This window comes from Hyla sarda, chromosome 3 (assembly GCF_029499605.1).
Source record: "Hyla sarda isolate aHylSar1 chromosome 3, aHylSar1.hap1, whole genome shotgun sequence".
NCBI lineage: Eukaryota > Metazoa > Chordata > Amphibia > Anura > Hylidae > Hyla > Hyla sarda.
Genome location: NC_079191.1, coordinates 299,790,967 through 299,810,842, shown reverse-complemented (window position 1 = coordinate 299,810,842; position 19,876 = coordinate 299,790,967). Strand labels below are relative to the sequence as shown.

The 19,876-nt window shown below is 41.6% G+C and overlaps 1 protein-coding gene across 4 annotated transcripts in view; it reads left to right on the top strand.

The window, feature by feature from the left end:
• Nucleotides 1–19,876, top strand: part of LYST (lysosomal trafficking regulator) — a 1,083,863-nt gene that overhangs the window by 389,950 nt on the left and 674,037 nt on the right. The window lies entirely within an intron of this gene.

The following is a 19,876-nucleotide window of genomic DNA, read 5'->3' as shown; positions in this document are numbered from 1 at the left end:
AAACCACTTGCCAATAACTTGGGTTGACCACCTCCCCCAGTGCGATTGCGGGAGGGGGGAGGGGGGGTTTATGTTTTATGTTAATTAAATGTTTAAAAAAACACCCATTAACCCTTTCCATATTAAAAGCTTAAATCACCCCATTTTCCTTATGAAAAATATGAAAAAAATTATAAAAATATATTTGGTAAATCGCTGCATATGTAATTTTCTGAACTATTAAAATAAAACAAACATAAAACATTATTTATTTAAAATAATTCCAACCCCCCCCCCCCCCCCCAAAAAAAAAAAAATTTCTCTAATTCAATTGTGTTTATTTTTTTATCACATCACACCCAGAAAAAAAATTACCGTATATACTCGAGTATAAGTCGAGTTTTTCAGCACGATTTTTCGTGCTGAAAACACCCCCCTCGGCTTATACTCGAGTGAACTCTCCACCCGCAGTGGTCTTCAACCTGCGGACCTCCAGAGGTTTCAAAACTACAACTCCCAGCAAGCCCGGGCAGCCATCGGCTGTCCGGGCTTGCTGGGAGTTGTAGTTTTGAAACCTCCAGAGGTCCGCAGGTTGAAGACCACTGCGGCCTTCGACATCATCCAGCCCCCTCTCACCCCCCTTTAATTCTGTACAGTACTCACCTCCGCTCGGCGCTGGTCCGGTGCTGCAGGACTGTCCGGTGAGGAGGTGGTCCGGTGGGATAGTGGTTCTGCTATCTTCACCGGGGAGGCCTCTTCTAAGTGCTTCAGGCCCGGCCCCAGAATAGTCACGTTGCCTTGACAACGACGCAGAGGTACGTTTATTGCCAACGTACTTCTGCGTCATTGTCAAGGCAACGCCTCTATTCCGGGCCCGCAGCGCGGAGAAGAGGCGCCCCCAGTGAAGATAGCAGCCCGGAACCACTATCCCACCGGACCACCTCCTCTCCGGACAGCCCTGCAGCACCGGGCCAGCGCCGAGCGGAGGTGAGTACTGTACAGAACTAAAGGGGGATGATAGGGGGCTGGATGATGTCGAAGGCCGCCGATGGCTGCCCGGGCTTGCTGGGAGTTGTAGTTTTGAAACCTCTGGAGGTCCGCAGGTTGAAGACCACTGAGGGCGGATGATAAGAGGATGATGAAGGGGGAGTGTGGGATGATGACAAGAGGATGATGAAGGAGGGTGTGGGATGATGAAGTGGGGTGGGTATGATGACAAGGGGATGATGAAGGGGGGGGTGTGGGATGATTACAAGGGGATGATGAAGGGGGGTGGGGATGATGACAAGGGGATGATGAAGGGGGGATGTGTGGGATGATGACAAGGGGATGATGACAGGTGATGATGATGAGGGTCTGGATGATGACAGGCGGTGATGATGATGAGGATGTTAATTACGGGTCTGGATGATGACAGGGGGGGGATGATGTATTTCCCACCCTAGGCTTATACTCGAGTCAATAACTTTTCCTGGGATTTTGGGTTGAAATTAGGGGTCTCGGCTTATACTCGGGTCGGCTTATACTCGAGTATATACGGTAAGTAAAAGTGATCAAAAAGTCTGATCATTACCAAAATGGTCTGTATTTAAACAGATGTATACAGAAAAATTGTTATAGTGGTCAAAAAATGGCAATTGAAGATATTTTTAAAAATTATTTAATCAATTTTAACTTCATAAATATTTTTGACTGTGTAGATTAAAAAATAAGAGTTATGGCTATTGAAGGGTGAAAAGGAAAAAAAACAACAAGAGGGCAACAACAAAAATTGGCCTAGTCCTTAAAGGAGATCTGTAGTGCAATATAACTTATCCCCTATCCGAATAGGGGATAAGTTATAGATCGCGGGGGGTCCGAGCGCTGGGGCCCCCTGGGATCTCCTGGACGGGGCCGCAGCAGTATGCTGGAAAGGGGGCGTTCCCCTCCAAAACTTCACTTCCTGCAGACTGCCGCGGCCCTGTCCAGGAGATCCCGGGGGCCCCAGAGCTCGAACCCCCCACAATCTATAACTTATCCCCTATGCTTTGGATAGGGGATAAATTATTTTGCGCTGGAATACTCATTTAAGGGGTTGAATTCAAAAGCATGACTTTCCAGCAAAATAGTTCAAAGCTGGACCCAGATCATGCATTTGTAGTTCTATTAACAGCTGATATCTCATCCATCCCTAACACCCCCCCCCCCTACACACAGCTCACTCTAACCCCTACACCCCACCCTGCATCCTCTTTCAGCTCTTCTGAGCTGTCTGCATCCCCTTTCAGCTCTTCTGAGCACTGTTGGCAGAGGGCTTCTGGCTTTCAGCCTGTCACTATATGCTCTGCTGTCAGTATATTACAAAGCACAGGAGCTTCTTATGCATTGTAGCAGAGGAGGTTTAGCATGGGGGAGGAGACATTTAAATGAAGAAGTGGCCATACTCATTATAGGAATTACTGAAGAACAAAGGCACAGTGTGAGGAACAGTAAGTATGATTAGCATCAGTGACACTTGTACTACAAGCCTGTACCAACAAATTAGTGCGGGTGATACTGATGACAGATTCTCCTTAATATTGTGGCCATAAAATTATCCATGTTTGCATTGTCAGCCATTTCACGTACCATAAATTAAGATAAAAAGCAATTTTTTAAATCTGTTTTTGTCACATCCCATTATCCTTTGCTGTTTATAAATAACAATATATGGAACAAGCAACATTTCAGGCAAAGAGGCCCTTTTTCCAAACTTTTACCCCTTCACCACCTATGACTGATCTTTTTTGTCATGGCATTAAGAGTTTATAAAGCAGGCTTAGTACTCAGTTGTCCTCCATAACCAGCAGCCCCCGGTTGATTTCCATAGCTGGATGCTGCTGCTGCTGCCGTCTATTAACCTGTTAAAGGCTGCTGTCAATTTTGATAGGGAGAGTTCTAAATAAATACAATATCCTAGGTAAAATAAACATTTTATACGTAATTATCCTTCCAACCCAACTAATTTACTGTTTTTCTATTGAAAGTAAAGTTTTTTCTAAATTGGATGTTAATTTTGGGAAATTTTCTTTAATAAGAAGTTTATGGGAGCGAGTAATATAGATTCCTAAATAAGGTATAGTATCTACTGACCATTTAAAAGGAAAATGTTGAGAAATGTATGTTTTGGTTGAACGGTTTAAATTTATATCCAACATATGACATTTGTCAGTGTTCAGTTTGTAATATGAGACTTTGCTAAATTTCTTAAGAATTTCGCATACATGGGTTAGAGAATTTATAGAATCAGAAATTGTTATTATAACATCGTCAGCGTATAGGCTGATTTTATGATTATAATTTGGTTTGTCAATACCTTTAATCACCAAAGAGTTTCTAATTGTGGCTGCAAGAGGTTCCATGACCATAGAAAATATTTATGGGGAAAGGGGGCATCCCTGTCTGGTACCGTTAAATATATTAAAGGGATGGGATGAAATTCCATTTACATATACTGATGTTTTTTGTTTGGTATAAAGTGCTGAAATGGCAGATCTCAGGGCCTCAGGAAGACCAAATTCTTGTAAAGTGGCAATCATGTAGCCCCAATGAACCCTATCAAACGCCTTCTCTGCGTCTAAAGAAAGAAGTAGAGAAGGCGTTTTGTAATGATTTGCATGTGTAATTAGATTAATAATTCTTCTAGTTCCGTCACTAGTTTGTCTACCTCTTGTGAATCCCACCTGGTCCTCATGAATGATAGTTGTCATTATTTTATGGAGTCTATTTGCTATAATTCTTGCATATAATTTAATGTCTTCATTAAGAAGTGAAATAGGACGAAGAGCTGAGGGCCAAGTGGGATCGTTACCCAGTTTGGGAATGGCGACAACATGAGCCTCCAACATTTCAGGGGGTAGATTGCCTGTAGACATAGCTTCATTGAAAACTTTTAAGTAGAGGGGTTAATGTTTGTGAGAAGGTTTCATAATAATCAGCTGTAAAACCATCTGGGCCTGGAGATTTTTTTATGTTTCGATTGTTTAATAGCGTCAAAAATTTCTAAATTGTTAAAAGCTTTTGAAAGATCAGATAGAAACTCTGTAGGGACTTTAGGAAGATTGCTTTGAGAGAGGAATGAATGGATTTCATCTTGTTTAGGTTGGTAAGTATGTTCATCTGAGGATAGGTTGTAAAGTTTATAATAGTAGTTACTAAATTAATCTGCAATAACTTGTGGATGATATATTTTAGATTTATTAGATGGATGTTCTAAAAAATGGATCTTAGAATTAATTCTGCGTTGTTTAATTTTATTAGCCATAAGTTTAGAAGATTTGTCATCTTTATAGTATGACATCTTTAGTCGCCTAGTTTGTTGTTCAAATTTATGAAGTAGGAGTTGTCTAAGGGATAGTCGTGTATTGCAGAGCTCTTGTGATAAGATATGGTTAAAATCTTTTTTTTTTATGTGTTAATTCTAATTGTTCTATTTTATTGAGTAATGTTACTATTTCTTTTTTATATTTGTTTTTTTGTCTTGAGGATTGTTGGATTATAAATCCTCTCATAACTGCTTTGTGTGTGTTCCATAGAATGTAAGGATCTTCTGTAGTTAGTGAGTTTAAATCTATAAATTCTTCTAAATTAGATTGTAATATGTTTTTAATAGATGGATCCCCAAGAATATAGTTATTGCATTTCCATTTGTAAATATTACTAGGAAAGTTTGGAGATATAATCTGTAAAAGTATAGGGGCATGGTCAGACCACGTGATTGTACCAATAGTACAATCATGAGTATATGAAAGAGTATCAGATTTCATAAGGAATAAATCTATACGAGTGTATGTTTGATGGCGTGGTGAGTAGAAGGAGTAATAATATTCATTAGCATGAAAACAGCGCCAAACATCAAGTAACTCCTGTTGTTGAAGCCATGACTTTAGATGTATCAGAGTTTTGTTGCTTTTAGAGGTTGTATCTAAATGTGGGTCAGGAATTATCTTAAAATCTCCAGTTAGAATGATCTTTCCTTTATGATGTTTAGTTAGTTTTTTCATAAATTTGTTAAGAAATGAAATTTGCCATGAGTTAGGAGCATATATATTAGCAATAGTATATAATACATTGTTGATTTTGCAGTTAAGAATGATATATCTACCATTGTCATCAATAATGCTGTCTATATGATAAAAATTGATGATATCTTTTATTGCAATAATGACACCGGCTGATTTTTTTGGGGCAGTGGACAGAAAAATATATGGGAATCTGATGTTGGAAAATTTAGGACATGCATCTTTTTTATAATGAGATTCTTGTAAGCAAAGTAAATCAGCCTTTTGTGTAAATCCCTCTTTCCAAGTGAGAGATCGTTTAAAGGGACTATTAAGACCTTTAACATTTAAACTTAAAATCTAAAATGACATATTAATGGGATATAGTGAGATTTATTAATGTTAGATTTATATTTAATATCACCAGAGGAATAGATAATACCTAGATACCTGGAGAGAGGAGTGTGTCGGAAACCCGGGCATATTCTTAATATAGTATTAATTACGCTGCAACAAAATAAAATTAGAAATAACATAGCAAATAACAATATATAAGGAACAATAAAAGAGAAAAAGAAAGAAAAAAAAAAGCAGTAAAATACTGCGCAATCGGGGAGATTGCAATAAGTAATAAAATTACTTAGGGAAAAAAAAATTAATCAATAAATAAGGAAGTATATAGCCTGGGACAGGGCAAATAGCATTCTTGTTTCTTCAGGTTTTTCTAGATAAGTCTTTCTGAGTCTTTGGTGAATAGTTGATTTTGGAGGAATCAGTATGGATATGCCAGTCTTTAAGTAATTCAATTCCTTTTTCCAAAGATAAGATTACGAAAGTTTTACCTTGTCTAGTAATAATAAGTTTAGTGGGAAATCCCCATCTATATTGGATATTGTTATCCCGTAAAGCTTTGGTAATTGGATGAATTTTGTGTCTGTTGTCTAGAGTCATTTGTGACAAATCTGTATAAATTGAGAGATTGTTGAATGGTTCTGGAAGAGACTTCATTTTCCTGTTATGTTGAAGCAGCATTTCTTTAATATGGAAGAAATGTATTCTAACAATAACATCCCTTGGAATAGATTCTGGAATAGATTTAGGTTTCAAAAGGCGGTAATAATTAGTTCATGTGTTTCTATTTTTGGAAGGGTTGTGGCAAGAAGTCTTTGAATATAGTTAGTTAGTTCTGAGTTAGTAACGCTTTCAGGAATACCTCGGATTTTAATGTTATTTCGCCTTCCTCTATCTTCTATGTCAGCTATTTTAAGATTCATGGTATTATTTTCTATGCGAAGATTTTCCAATTCATCTTGTAGGGTTTTTTTGTGTACGTGAAAAATTACTAAAAATACTATAAACGCACTTCAAAAAAGACTTTTTAAATTTATATGGGGTAAAAAAAAAAGCTAGAATTGCTCATAACATCTTATTGTCACCTACTCAATTTGGAGGATTAAATGTTCCAAACTTAGAAGCATACAGAAAAGCAAGCATCATTTCTCAATCTCTTGCTTGGCTAATCCCTGCTGAACAATCTAAAAGATGGGTTCAGATTGAAAATGAATTTACTCAGATTAAAAACTGGAGAAATGCATTAAGTTGTGCAGACAGAATCCATACCATGAAAAGATTTTCTATATCCCCTTCTGTAAAAGAAACACTAAAGATATGGTCTCTTTTTAGTAATAAAAACACTCTAAACATAGATGTTTCATTTTACCACATCCCTCTTCATTCAATTAATATCCATTTCCCTAATATTAACCTAGACACTTGGTATGCTAAAGGAATCAAATATTTAGCAAACATGTTTGTTGGAAATAGATTATCTTTTCCAGAACTTGCTACAAAATATTGTTTACCTCATACTGATGTTTCAATATATAGCCAAATTATAAACTATTTGCAAAAATTTCCAAATAAAAATGTTGTTTTACCACGATTTTTGGGAGATGTTTTGGGTGACCCGGAAATCCTCCATAAAAGAAATATTAAACAATTTTACCATCACTTTAACCAATCCCAGTATCCTAGACATTCACTTTCCCATTTAAAAAAAATGGGAATTTGAACTTAATATCACCATACCTTTAACTACATGGGAAAAAAAACTTTTATTTGGGCCAAGAAATCCTCTGTGTATTAACCACTGGGAACAATATATGAAAATTCTAACCAACTGGTATTATACACCAGCTAAATTAGCAAAATTTTATCACTCCATGTCTAATAAATGTTGGAGAAATTGTAATGAGACAGGAACCTTGAAACCTCTTCTATGGAATTGCCCTATTATTGCACCGTTTTGGTTGGAGGTTGAAAAACTTATCAATGACCTAACCGGAAAATATTCCACTCGGGTGCTTGGCCATCCCAAAGGCCCTGATATACCCAGGGATTCTTACCGCAAGTCTATTTACCCTGTTGTTGCTCCCTACTTTACGGACTGAACTTTTGCTGGTCTTACTTCTGGAACTCGTCCCCCTACTTGAGTGACCCATCCTGGCCGGAAATTGCTGATGGGCAATGCCAACCCTGGACACTCTTGTGTGTGCTATGGTGCCTTCTTCATCATTCATCATCCATCATTCACCATTCACCATAGTTTTTTTTTTTCCCTTCTGATTCCTTTCTCTCATATCCCCTCTCCCCGTTTCCTACCTCCTCTTCTTACTTTTCCCTTTTTCTATCCTCCTGCCCCTTCTTCTTCTCTATCTCCCTTCTTTCTTACTTATTCCCTTTTCCTTTTACTCTACTAGTCTACTAAGTGTAGAGGGGTGATAACCCTTTTGAGTAACTCCTTTCAGTTTACCCCACACAGGCCACCTGGCCAAAACGCGTCCTGCGAGTCGCTACATTATCTTGCATATGGATTAGTAAAACCATTATAATTCAGCATACCTAGTGAGTGCCGGGATTTCTTCTACCTACCATTCGTACCTTTGGTCCACGTGCACCACCACCTAGATGAGTGCCGTCTCTCTACTACCTTTGTTTGGATTATACCCCGCACAGCACTTATTCTGATCCTGAGGGTCGCTTTCTTATTTTGGAGGGGCTCCTCCAGCCTCTCCAAAATAAGAAAGCGACCCTCAGGATCAGCTTAATTCTTAAGCTCCTAATGATGACCCTCTCACTTTTTTTTGTTCAATTGGCGACCAGATTGCAGTCCCTCACCTATAACATTTTACTTTGGTCGGGCGACTTCAATATGGTTTTCAATGGTGTGCTGGATAGATCGTATACATCGGCGTTTCGACATTCTGCAACGCAGCAACGCCTTCTACTTCAGCAGTATACTGATCTGGATCTGGTTGGTACCTGGCGGGAACATAATCTTGCTCAGTGGGGATACACCACCTACTCACCAGCCCATAATCTTCATACTCTTAAAAATTGGGTCCTGACCAACTCCTCTGCTCTCTTCCCTTCTTTATGCGAGAAAGGCACAATGTGTCTTGTCTGATCACGATATAGTCCTAGCTCACTTTCGCTTTGGGAATCCAAATTCTACCTTTTACGGGGTGCCTTAACAAATCCTTACTGTGCCGCCCACACACATGCTCCCAAATTGAAACTGATCTTTCTGAGTATTTTTCCGTCAACTCTTCTCCCTCATCTGATGTGGGCTTGGTCTGGACAGCAGATAAAGCTTACATTGGAGGGAAACGTATTGCCATTGCCTCTCAATTGAAAAGTGAATGAACAAGTGAACAAGTGCAATCCACTCTAATAAATTAGCCAGATTGGCGACAGCTCATCAGCTGTCTCCATCCTTATACTTACTGCAGGCTTTACGCACCATGAGACTACAGCTTGATGCTGTGCTCTCTGAACGTACGGAGAAGGACCTCCGTTGGACACAAGCCACGTACTATAAATGGGCCAATAAACCTGATCGTCTCCTTGCCTCTATGCTTAAGCAGAGACAGAGGATCAATAGAATCCATAGAATTCAGCTCAAGCCTGGGGTGCCGATGTCTGACCCATCCCGCATCTACAATGTTTTTCATTCTTTCTACACACCTCTCTGTAAACCTTCTTCTTCTCCCTCCCCTTCTTCTCTTTCTGCTTACCTTCGTTTTATAGCTCTTCCTTCTCTCTCTCGGTCTGCTAGGGATTCCCTTAATGCTCATATTACTGCTGAGGATGTTGCAGAGGCCATCTCAAGATTGAAGTTAGGTAAAGCTCTGGGTCCCGATGGCCTATCTGCACTTTATTATAAGAAATTTGAATCTCTCCTTACCCCTCATATTGTTTCTTATTGTAATAAGTTGCTTACTGGCTTCTCCAAGCCCCCTGATTTCCTTTTTGCTTTTATAGTAGGAAAAGGAGAGTGGAAAATGGGGGTACTAGACGAGTGCTACTGCTGGAAATAAAAGGATGTGGAATGCCAATAAAGCACAGGACACTTTATTGTTGTTTAGAACAAACGGACAACGCGTTTCGGCACCAGCATGTGCCTTCTTCAGGTCCATAAAATAAATGATTTCGGCGTCCTGGAGCCTATGTTGTGCTGTGGTGGCATCCAGGATGCCGAAATCATTTATTTTATGGACCTGAAGAAGGCATATGCTGGTGCCAAAACGTGTTGTCTGTTTGTTCTAGACCACAATAAACTGTCCTGTGCAGCATGTCTGTTTTTGAGGCTGTGCGGGTACTGGTACTATGCTCCACACATTGTGAACTTGCCCCAAAGTAACTGCTTTTTGGAATAAAATTATAGACCTAGAGGCCTCTGTTGCAGTACAGTCATGTCCCCTCGATACAGCTGTGTGTGTTTTGGGCCACAAACCAGTTGGATTCTTCAATGCCTCATTTCGTTTGGTGCAGTTTGTATTGTTTGCGGCTAGAATCCACATTGCTGCTAAGTGGAGATCTCCGGTCTCTCTGTCCATGGTGATCTTTCGTTTAAATAGTATGTTGTCTGAGCAGCTCAACGCTATCATATCGCTCTTTTTGATAAAGTTTGGGGTCCCTGGACCGATACAGCTCATGTGGCTGATACGTCCTACTGGCCTATTCTAATATAGCACTTCCTGATACTTTGTATTTATCTGGTCCTCCCCACTTAGTCTCTAGGTGACACGCCTCATCCTTTCTATTTTATATTGTTCTTTTGTGCTTGATCTTATTGTGTTCCCCTTCCCTGACCCTTCCCTTTATTTCTACTTATCTTGATTCCTCTGGAATATTTCTACTGTATTTCATTACATTGTTATTGATGTATGCAGCGTAGCATGTTTACAACTTTTGTTGAGTTCTTCTGATTGCACCTTATATTCTATGCTGAATTTGGCTGTTATTGTTGTCAATAAATTTTATCCTCTTGACACTAAAAAAATAAGCTCCAAAACATCTCTGTAGAAAAAAAATTAAGATATGCAGTTAGTCCTGCAATAAAAACAAGCCCTCATATGGATCTTTAGATGGAAAAATAAGTCTTGGATGGTTTTCATGGAGAAAGCACACAGCTTTCCAAAGCTCCTGATTTTACAAGGACACTATTGGAATGTTACTATAAATGTATGTCGGGGTGCCTTTGTGCAAGGAAGTAACTTTATGTCGTGAGCACCTTGCTGACTGTTAACCCCTTAAGGACACATGACGTTCTCATACGTCTCCATTTCCGAGTCCTTAAGGATACATGACGTATGAGAACGTCATGTGTTTTACCGGCCCCCCGCAACCATCTGGAGCGGAGCCGGTCCCCGATGCCTGCTGAAATCGTTCAGCAGGCATCGGGGCATATCGCCCAGGGGGGTCATTATGACCCCCCATGTCGGCGATGGCCGCAGATCGCTGGACAAATCAGTCCAGCGATCTGTGGCGGATTACGGGTCAATCGGGTCTCCAGAACAGCCAGAGCCAGCAGGGGTGAGGTGGCACTGGTGCCACCTCACGATCGCCCTGATTCGTCGGCCGGATTACCGGCCGACCAATCAGGGCGCCTGCTGCGGGTGTCACTCCCGCAACCCGCTCCGCCCCTCTTCCGGAGGACGTGAGCGGGTGCGGGACGTGCACCCCGGGTGCTGGGGACCCCGATCCCCGGCGCCCCTGTTGGGATCGGGGCCCCAGGAGCAGAGGCGGCGGCGGAGACGACGAGGGACTGACCTGGTGCAGCGGGGATCGTTGGAGGTGAGTGACAGCCTCCTGCTGTTGCTTAGCAACAGCTCCCAGCATGCAAAAAGGGCATGCTGGGAGCTGTAGTTATGCAACAGCAGGAGGCAGACCACCACAACTCCCAGCATGCCCTTATGGGCATGCTGGGACTTGTAATTTTGCAACAGCTGGAGGCACATTCTTTCTATGGAAAAGTGTACCTTCAGCTGTTGTGTAACTACAACTCCCAGCTTGCACAATCAGCTAAAGTGCATGCTGGGAGTTGTAGTGGTGCATCTGGTGGTTGCATAACTACAACTCCCAGCATGCCCGTTGGCTGTCGGTGACTGCTGAGAGTTGTAGTTTTGCAACAGCTGAAGGCACACTGAGTTAAGTAGCAAACCAGTGTGTCTCCAGCTGTTGCATAACTACAATCTCCAGCATCCCCAGCCAAAGTAGTATGCCTCCAGCTGTTGCATAACTACAACACCCAGCATGCCCTTCCGCTGTCCGTACATGCTGGGGGTTGTAGCTTTTGCAACAGCTGAAGGCACACTGGTTGCAAAACACTGAGTTTGTTACCAAACTCGGTGTTTCACAACCAGTGTGCCTCCAGCTGTTGCAAAACTACAACTCCCAGCATGCACTGATAGACCGTACATGCTGGGAGTTGTAGTTTTGCAACAGCTGGATGTTCCCCCCCCCCCAATGTGAACGTACAGGGTACACTCACATGGGCGGAGGATTACAGTAAGTATCCGGCTGCAAGTTTGAGGTGCGGCAAAATTTCTGACGCAGCTCAAACTGCCAGCGAGAAACTACTGTGAACCCCCGCCCGTGTAACTGTACCCTAAAAACACTACACTACACTAACACACAATAAAATAAAAAGTAAAAAACACTACATATACACATACCCCTACACAGCCCCCCTCCCCTCCCCAATAAAAATGAAAAACGTCTGGTACGCCACTGTTTCCAAAACGGAGCCTCCAGCGGTTGCAAAACTACAACTCCCAGCATGCACTGATAGACCGTACATGCTGGGAGTTGTAGTTTTGCAACAGCTGGATTTCCCCCCCCCCCCCCCCCCCAATGTGAACGTACAGGGTACACTCACATGGGCGGAAGATTACAGTAAGTATCCGGCTGCAAGTTTGAGCTGCGTCAAATTTTCTGCCGTAGCTCAAACTGCCAGCGAGAAACTACTGTGAACCCCCGCCCGTGCGACTGTACCCTAAAAACACTACACTACACTAACACAAAATAAAATAAAAAGTAAAAAACACTACATATACACATACCCCTATACAACCCCCCTCCCCAATAAAAATGAAAAACGTCTGGTACGCCACTGTTTCCAAAACGGAGCCTCCAGCTGTTGCAAAACAACTACTCCCAGTATTGCCAGATAGCCGTTGACTGTCCAGGCATGCTGGGAGTTTTACAACAGCTGGAGGCACCCTGTTTGGGAATCACTGGCGTAGAATACCCCTATGTCCACCCCTATGCAAGTCCCTAATTTAGGCCTCAAATGCGCATGGCGCTCTCACTTTGGAGCCCTGTCGTATTTCAAGGCAACAGTTTAGGGCCACATATGGGGTATCGCCGTACTCGGGAGAAATTGGGCTTCAAATTTTGGGGGGTATTTTCTGCTATTACCCTTTTAAAAAATGTAAAATTTTTGGGAAAACAAGCATTTTAGGTAAAAAAATATATATTTTTTTTTACATATGCAAAAGTCGTGAAACACCTGTAGGGTATTAAGGTTCAAATTACCCCTTGTTACGTTCCCCGAGGGGTCTAGTTTCCAAAATGAAATGCCATGTGTTTTTTTTTTTTTTTTTTTGCTGTTCTGGCACCATAGGGACTTCCTAAATGCGGCATGCCCCCAGAGCAAAATTTGCTTTCAAAAAGCCAAATGTGACTCCTTCTCTTCTGAGACCTGTAGTGCGCCAGCAGAGCATTTTTCACCCCCATGCGAGGTGTTTTCTGTATCGGGAGAAATTGGGCTTCAAATTTTGGGGGGTATTTTCTGCTATTACCCTTTTTAAATATGTAAAATTTTTGGGAAACCAAGCATTTTAGGTAAAAAAAATATATATTTTTTTTACATATGCAAAAGTCGTGAATCACCTGTAGGGTATTAAGGTTCACTTTACCCCTTGTTACGTTCCCTGAGGGGTCTAGTTTCCAAAATGGTATGCCATGTGTTTTTTTTTGCTGTCCTGGCACCATAGGGGCTTCCTAAATGCGGCATGCCCCCCAAAAACCATTTGTCGCTCCTTCCCTTCTGAGCCCTCTACTGCGCCCTCCGAACAATTAACATAGACATATGAGGTATGTGCTTACTCGAGAGAAATTGGGTTTCAAATACAAGTAAAAATTTTCTCCTTTTTATCCCTTGCAAAAATTCAAAAATTGGGTCTACAAGAACATGCGAGTGTAAAAAATGAAGATTTAGAATTTTCTCCTTCACTTTGCTACTATTCCTGTGAAACACCTAAAGGGTTAATACACTTACTGAATGTTTTTTTGAATACTTTAGGGGGTGTAGTTTTTATAATGGGGTCTTTTATGGGGTATTTCTAATATGAAGACCCTTCAAATCCACTTCAAAACTGAACTGGTCCCTGAAAAATAGTGAGTTTGAAAATTTTGTGAAAAATTTCAAAATTGCTGCTGAACTTTGAAGCCCTATGGTGTCTTCCAAAAGTAAAAACTCATAAATTTTATGATGCAAACATAAAGTAGACATATTGTATATGTGAACCCAAAAAAAATATATTTTGAATATCCATTTTCCTTACAAGCAGAGAGCTTCAAAGTTAGAAAAATGCAAAATTTTCATTTTTTTCATCAAATTTTGGGATTTTTCACCAAGAAAGGATGCAAGTTACCATAAAATTTTACCACTAAGTTAAAGTAGAATATGTCACGAAAAAACAATCTCGGAATCAGAATGATAACTAAAAGCATTACAGAGTTATTAATGTTTAAAGTGACAGTGGTCAGAATTGCAAAAAACGCTCCGGTCCTTAAGGTATAAAATGGCCTGGTCCTTAAGGGGTTAAGTAAGATTTACAGGAAAAAATGTATATAGTGGTTTTGGGTATACATAAGTTTACAAAAGATCTTCCAAAATCCCTTAAAATATACCGTATATTTTAATAGATAACACTTAACAACATGTTAAATCCAATTGGATGATGTCAAAGAGTATCAATAGAACGTATGCATATATGTATTACTCAATAACAAATGTATGCAAAAAAAGCACCAAAGCAGTACATCACAAATAATTGGCATTATATAAAATTATCTTATCAATCATAAATATTTAAATGTAACATAGGGAATTTTTTTTTTTGTAAAAGCCACTTACATATCAGATGAATATTAATTTGAGAGGCACAGGGGCGATCCCTACACTTAAACACCACAATGACAACCTATCATTAACCTATCGCCACATGTATATAAGGGTCCAATCTGTTTGTGTGCCCTCTGGATATCCCCTCATCCTCTCCGCTAAGTCTATGCTAAGCCAACAGTTGGCCGATAACACTGAGCAATGCTATGCAATTGCATGTTAACCCCATAAGGACACGCACCATAAATGTACGACGCTGCTAGAACTAACTTAGCGTACAGCACTGTACATTTACGGCACGGTGGTCTGGGATCATAGCGTCTTCGTATTTGGTGATTGGGCCAGGATCACTTATATTATCCAACAGCATCATTCTTAGCATATCACCTAGGGGGGTCCTGAGACCACCCCTTGTCAGCAAATATCGTGATTGGCTGGTAAATTCTGACCAGCAAATCATTTATTTTTCGGGCCCGCAAAAATAAGGGTGATTGGTGCTGTCAGAGACAGCAAAAATCACCCTTGACCAGCAGGAGTGAGGTGGCACTATTGCTGTGATTATTTGGCTGTGGCGATGTCACTCACTCAGCCCCTAATGTTGAGGGCGAGAGCAGGTTCTGGTTTGTTTGCGGCTGCGGAAGGGACACCATTGGCGGCGGGATCCACACCTGGCTGCAACTGCAGGTGGTAAAGCCTATGTGGCTCCTGCTTGTGCAGCGGTACAACTCCCAGCATGCACAGCCAAAGGGCATGCTGGGAGTTAGTTAAGCCACGGCTAGTGGCACTTTTTCCCACTAGCTGTTGCATAACTATAACTCCCTGCATGCATGGGCAGCCAACGCGCATGCTGGGGTTTTTAGTTGTGTGCCTCCAGCTGTATTGTAGCTACAACTCCCCGCATGCCCTTCGGCATGTCTTTGCATGCTAGGAGTTGTAATTATACAACAGCTGGAGGCACATTTTTTCATAGAAAAAAGTGCTTCCAATTGTTGAATAACCACAACTCCCAGCATGCATGAACATGGAAAACATTTTGTATAACTTTCTGGCACCAGTTGATTTAAACAGATTAGTAAATTATTTCAGTTTTAATCCTTCCAGTACTTATCAGCTGCTGTATGCTCCACATGAAGTTCTTTTCTTTTTAAATTTATTTTCTGTCTGACCACAGTGCTCTACTGACACCTCTGTCCATGTCAGGAGAAGTAAAAGGAGAAAAAAAGGCAATCAAAATTTGTAACACAATTTTTCCCGAGTACGGAAATACCAGATATGTAGATGTATAGTGCTGTTGGAGCACATAGCATGGCTCAGGAGTGCGAGAGCACCATGTACATTTGAGACCTAAATTGGTGATTTGCATTGGAATGGCTGGTTGTTGCAGTGGTAAGGACATAAATGCAAAAAATATATATAAAAAAATACCCACATGTGACCCCCATTTTGGAAATGACACCCCTTAAGGAATGTAACCAGGAGTGCAGTGCGCATTTAGATCCCACAGGTGTCTGATGGATTTTTGGAACATGGGTCTGTGAAAATGAAGAACACATGGGGTGTATCAATAGGTGCATAGATGCCCAAGACAAGGAAATAATTCTACCACTGTACAAATCACTAGTTAGACCTCATAGTGTAAGAGCAGTAAGACTGTGCAATTCAGTAGAAGAATTTAAAAGGGGTCTGGTTGCATTTTTGGAGAATAATTACAGGTTATGGATTCTAGATCTATAGGGACAGAAGGTTGATCCAGGGACCTATTCTGATTGCCATATTTGGAGTCGGGAAGGAATTTTTACCTCTACTGGATCAACTCAGTAGGAATTCATTAGGGTTATAGGTTGAACTTGATGGTCTTTTTTCAAACTTATGAACTATGTTACTATGTTAAGATAACTCATCCTAGATCTGAATGAATGAACTAATCATATTAAATACTTTCGTCTTTACATAACCTGTGCTAAAAACTAAATCACACAAAAATGATCAATGGAAATGATCAATGGAAATCAAATTTATCAACCCATGGAGGTCTGGATATGGAGTCACCCTCACAATCAAAGTGGAAAACCACACTACAGGCTGATCCATCTTTGATGTAATGTCCTTAAAACAAGTCAAAATGCGGCTCAGTAGTGTGTGTGGTCTCCATGTGCCCGTATGACCTCCCTACAATGCCTGGGCATGCTCCTGATGAGGTGGCTGATAGTCTCCTGAGGGATGTCCTCCCAGACCTGGACTAAAGCATCCGCCAACAATCAAAAATAGGAGTAAAATCAAACGAATGAATCCCACCAACGCGTTTCAACTTGTTCCCAAGTCTTAGTCATGGCCATGACTTAGACTTGTGAACAAGTCGAAACGCGTTGGTGCGTTTCATTCATTTGATTTTACTCCTTGTATTTTTGTTCATATCATATGGATTTTAAATTATTTCATAAACCTTGAATTTTATGCTACTGGGAGTTGTCCCCATGCTGATTGACCCACCTGGAGACATGGATCCTGAGTCTGTCCGCTTGCACACAGGAGGAAGGTTGTGCTGATGTCTGTTCTAAGCTACAACAAGTGGTGAGCTGATCTGTTTTTTCCTTTCCTTGATAGACACAGCAAACCTTCTTGCCACAGCTTTTTTTTTTATGTCCTATAAATAGCAATGTGTGCCTGTATTATCTAACCGTTTGACAAGGAAAAATTGCTGTGTTCCCCATAGTGTTTCCTGATTTTAGATTGTGGTGTCCTTATAAAAAATGCTCTGTGGTAAATGCCTGTGCTATTGGCGGCTCCAAGCGCTTTCTGAGGTCATAAAAGATACGCAATATTTATCAGTTTAAGTTTTTGTAAATAAGGTGCACAGCCGTCAAAAAGAACTGAAAAAAGAAAAAAAATGCATAAAAAAGCTGCTTTTCACATACAACATTGATAAACTCTCAGCATGCCCAGACAGTCCAGGCATGCTGGGAGTTCTAGTTCTGTAACACCTGGCCCTTCAGATGTTGCCGAACTACAGCTCCCAGCATGCCTGGGCAGTCTGGGCATGCTTGAAGTTGAAGTTTTGCAACATCTGGAGGGCTACAGTTTGGACGCCACTACTTAGCGGTCTCCAAACTGAACTCCCAGCATGCCTTTCGGCTTTCTGGGCATGCTGGGAATTGTAGTTTTGCAACAATAGGAGGCACACTGTTTGGGAAACACTGAGTCAGGAAACAATGTTTCCCAATCAGCGTGCCTCCCGTTGCAAAACAACTACTCTCAGCATGCCCAGACAGCCGAAGGGCAAGAAGGGAGTTGTAGTTGGCAACATCTGAAGGGCCAGATGTTACAGAACTGCAACTCCCAGCATGCCTGGACGGTCTGGGCATGCTGAGAGTTGCAGTTTTGCAACATCTGGAAGAGCACAGATTGAAGACCACTGCACAGTGGTCCCCAACATGCACGGACAGCCAAAGCTCGAGGTTTGCGCCCCCCCCTTTTCAATGTATATGTACAGGGTACATTCACTCGGGCTGTGAACCGCCGCTCGTGTGAATGTACCCTAAAAACACTACACTACACTACACCTACACAAAATAAAAAGTAAAACACTACATATACACATACCCCTACGCAGTCGTTCCCATCTCCGCCCCGACAACCCCCCCCAATAAGAATGAAAAAATCGGGTACGGCACTGTTTCCAAAACGTAGCCTCCAGCTGTTGAGTAGCCTCCAGTATTGCCTCCAGTATTGCTGGACAGCCATTAACTGTCCAGGCATGCTGGGAGTTTTAAAACAGCTGGCGTAGAATACCCCTATGTCCATCCATATGCAAATCACAAATTTTGGCCTCAAATACGCTTGGCGCCCTCTCACTTTGGAGCCCTGTCGTATTTCAAGGAAACATTTTAGGACCACATATGGGGTATTTCCGTACTCGGAAGAAATTGCCTAACAAATTTTGGGGGCTTTCTCCTTTTACTTCTTATGAAAAGGTAGGGGGGAGGGGGGGGGAGGCATTTTCTTTTCTTTTCTTTTCTCATTTTACCCATTGTAAAAATTCAACAAGAACATGTTAGTGGGTCTACAAGAACATGTTAGTGTAAAAAATTTAGATTTTGAATTTTCTCCTTCACTTTGCAGCAATTCTTGTGAAACACCTAAAGGGTTAACAAACATTCTGTATATCATTTTGTATACTTTGATGGGTGCAGTTTTTATAATGGGGTCATTTATGGGGTATTTCTAATATAAAGCCCCCTCAAATCCACTTCAAAATTGGTATGTCTATTTTCCTCGCAAGCAGAAAGCATCAAAGTTAGAAAAATGCAAACTTTTCAAATTTTTCGTGAAATTTTTGAATTTTTCACCAAGAAATGATGCAAGTATTGATGAAAATTTACCACTATTATAAAGTAGAATATGTTAGAAAAAACAATCTCAGACTCAACTTCATAAGTAAAAGCATCCCAGAGTTATTAAAGGAAAACTGTCATATGTTTTGTCCCGCACTATCCACGGGTACCAGTGGACAGTGCGGAGACGCTGAACATTTTGAGTTCTACCTTGCTCGGATCCGCTGCGCCGTACGCCCGTTATAGCAGATTTTCGGTATATTCAAATTATCTTCTAACTGGCACGGGCGGGGTTACTGCCTTCAACTGGCACTGGGACGTAACCGCCGCCTAGCGCGCAGCACCACCTGGCTAATGAATATTCATAAGTTGTCTTACACTCTCTGTCTCATCTCGGCCGAGTCCTGGACGATACTGCGCATGCGCCGGATTCCCTTCTATACCCGGAAGTTTGAAGCAACGCTGAAGACAGCTTCCGGGTATAGTAGGAATTCCCGCACATGCGCAGTATCGTCCAGGACTTGGCCGAGATGAGATGGAGAGTGTAAGACAATGTATGAATATTCATTAGCCGGGCAGTGCTGTGGGCTTGGGCGGCAGTTACGTCACAGTGCCAGTTGAAGGCAGTAACCCCGCCCGTGCCAGTTAGCAGCTAGTTTGAATATACCGAAAACCAGCTATAAGGCAAGGTAGGACTCAAATTGTTCAGCGTCTCCCGCACTATCCACAGGTACCCGTTGATAGTGCGAGACAAAACATATCACAGTTTTCCTTTAATGCTTAAAGTGACAGTGGTCAAATGTGCAAAAAATGCTCTGGTCCTTAAGGCCAAAATGACCTTAGTCCTTAAAGGGGTACTTCGGTGCTTACACATCTTATCCCCTATCCAAAGGATAGGGGATAAGATGACTGATCGCGGGAGTCCCGCGATCATGCACGCGGCACCCCGTTTGTAATCAGTCCCCGGAGCAAACCGCAGGGCCGGCGGCGTTTGACGTCATTCCCCCGTGTGACGTCATGCTCCGCCCCTCAATGCAAGCCTACGGGAGGGGGCGTGATAGCTATCACACTCC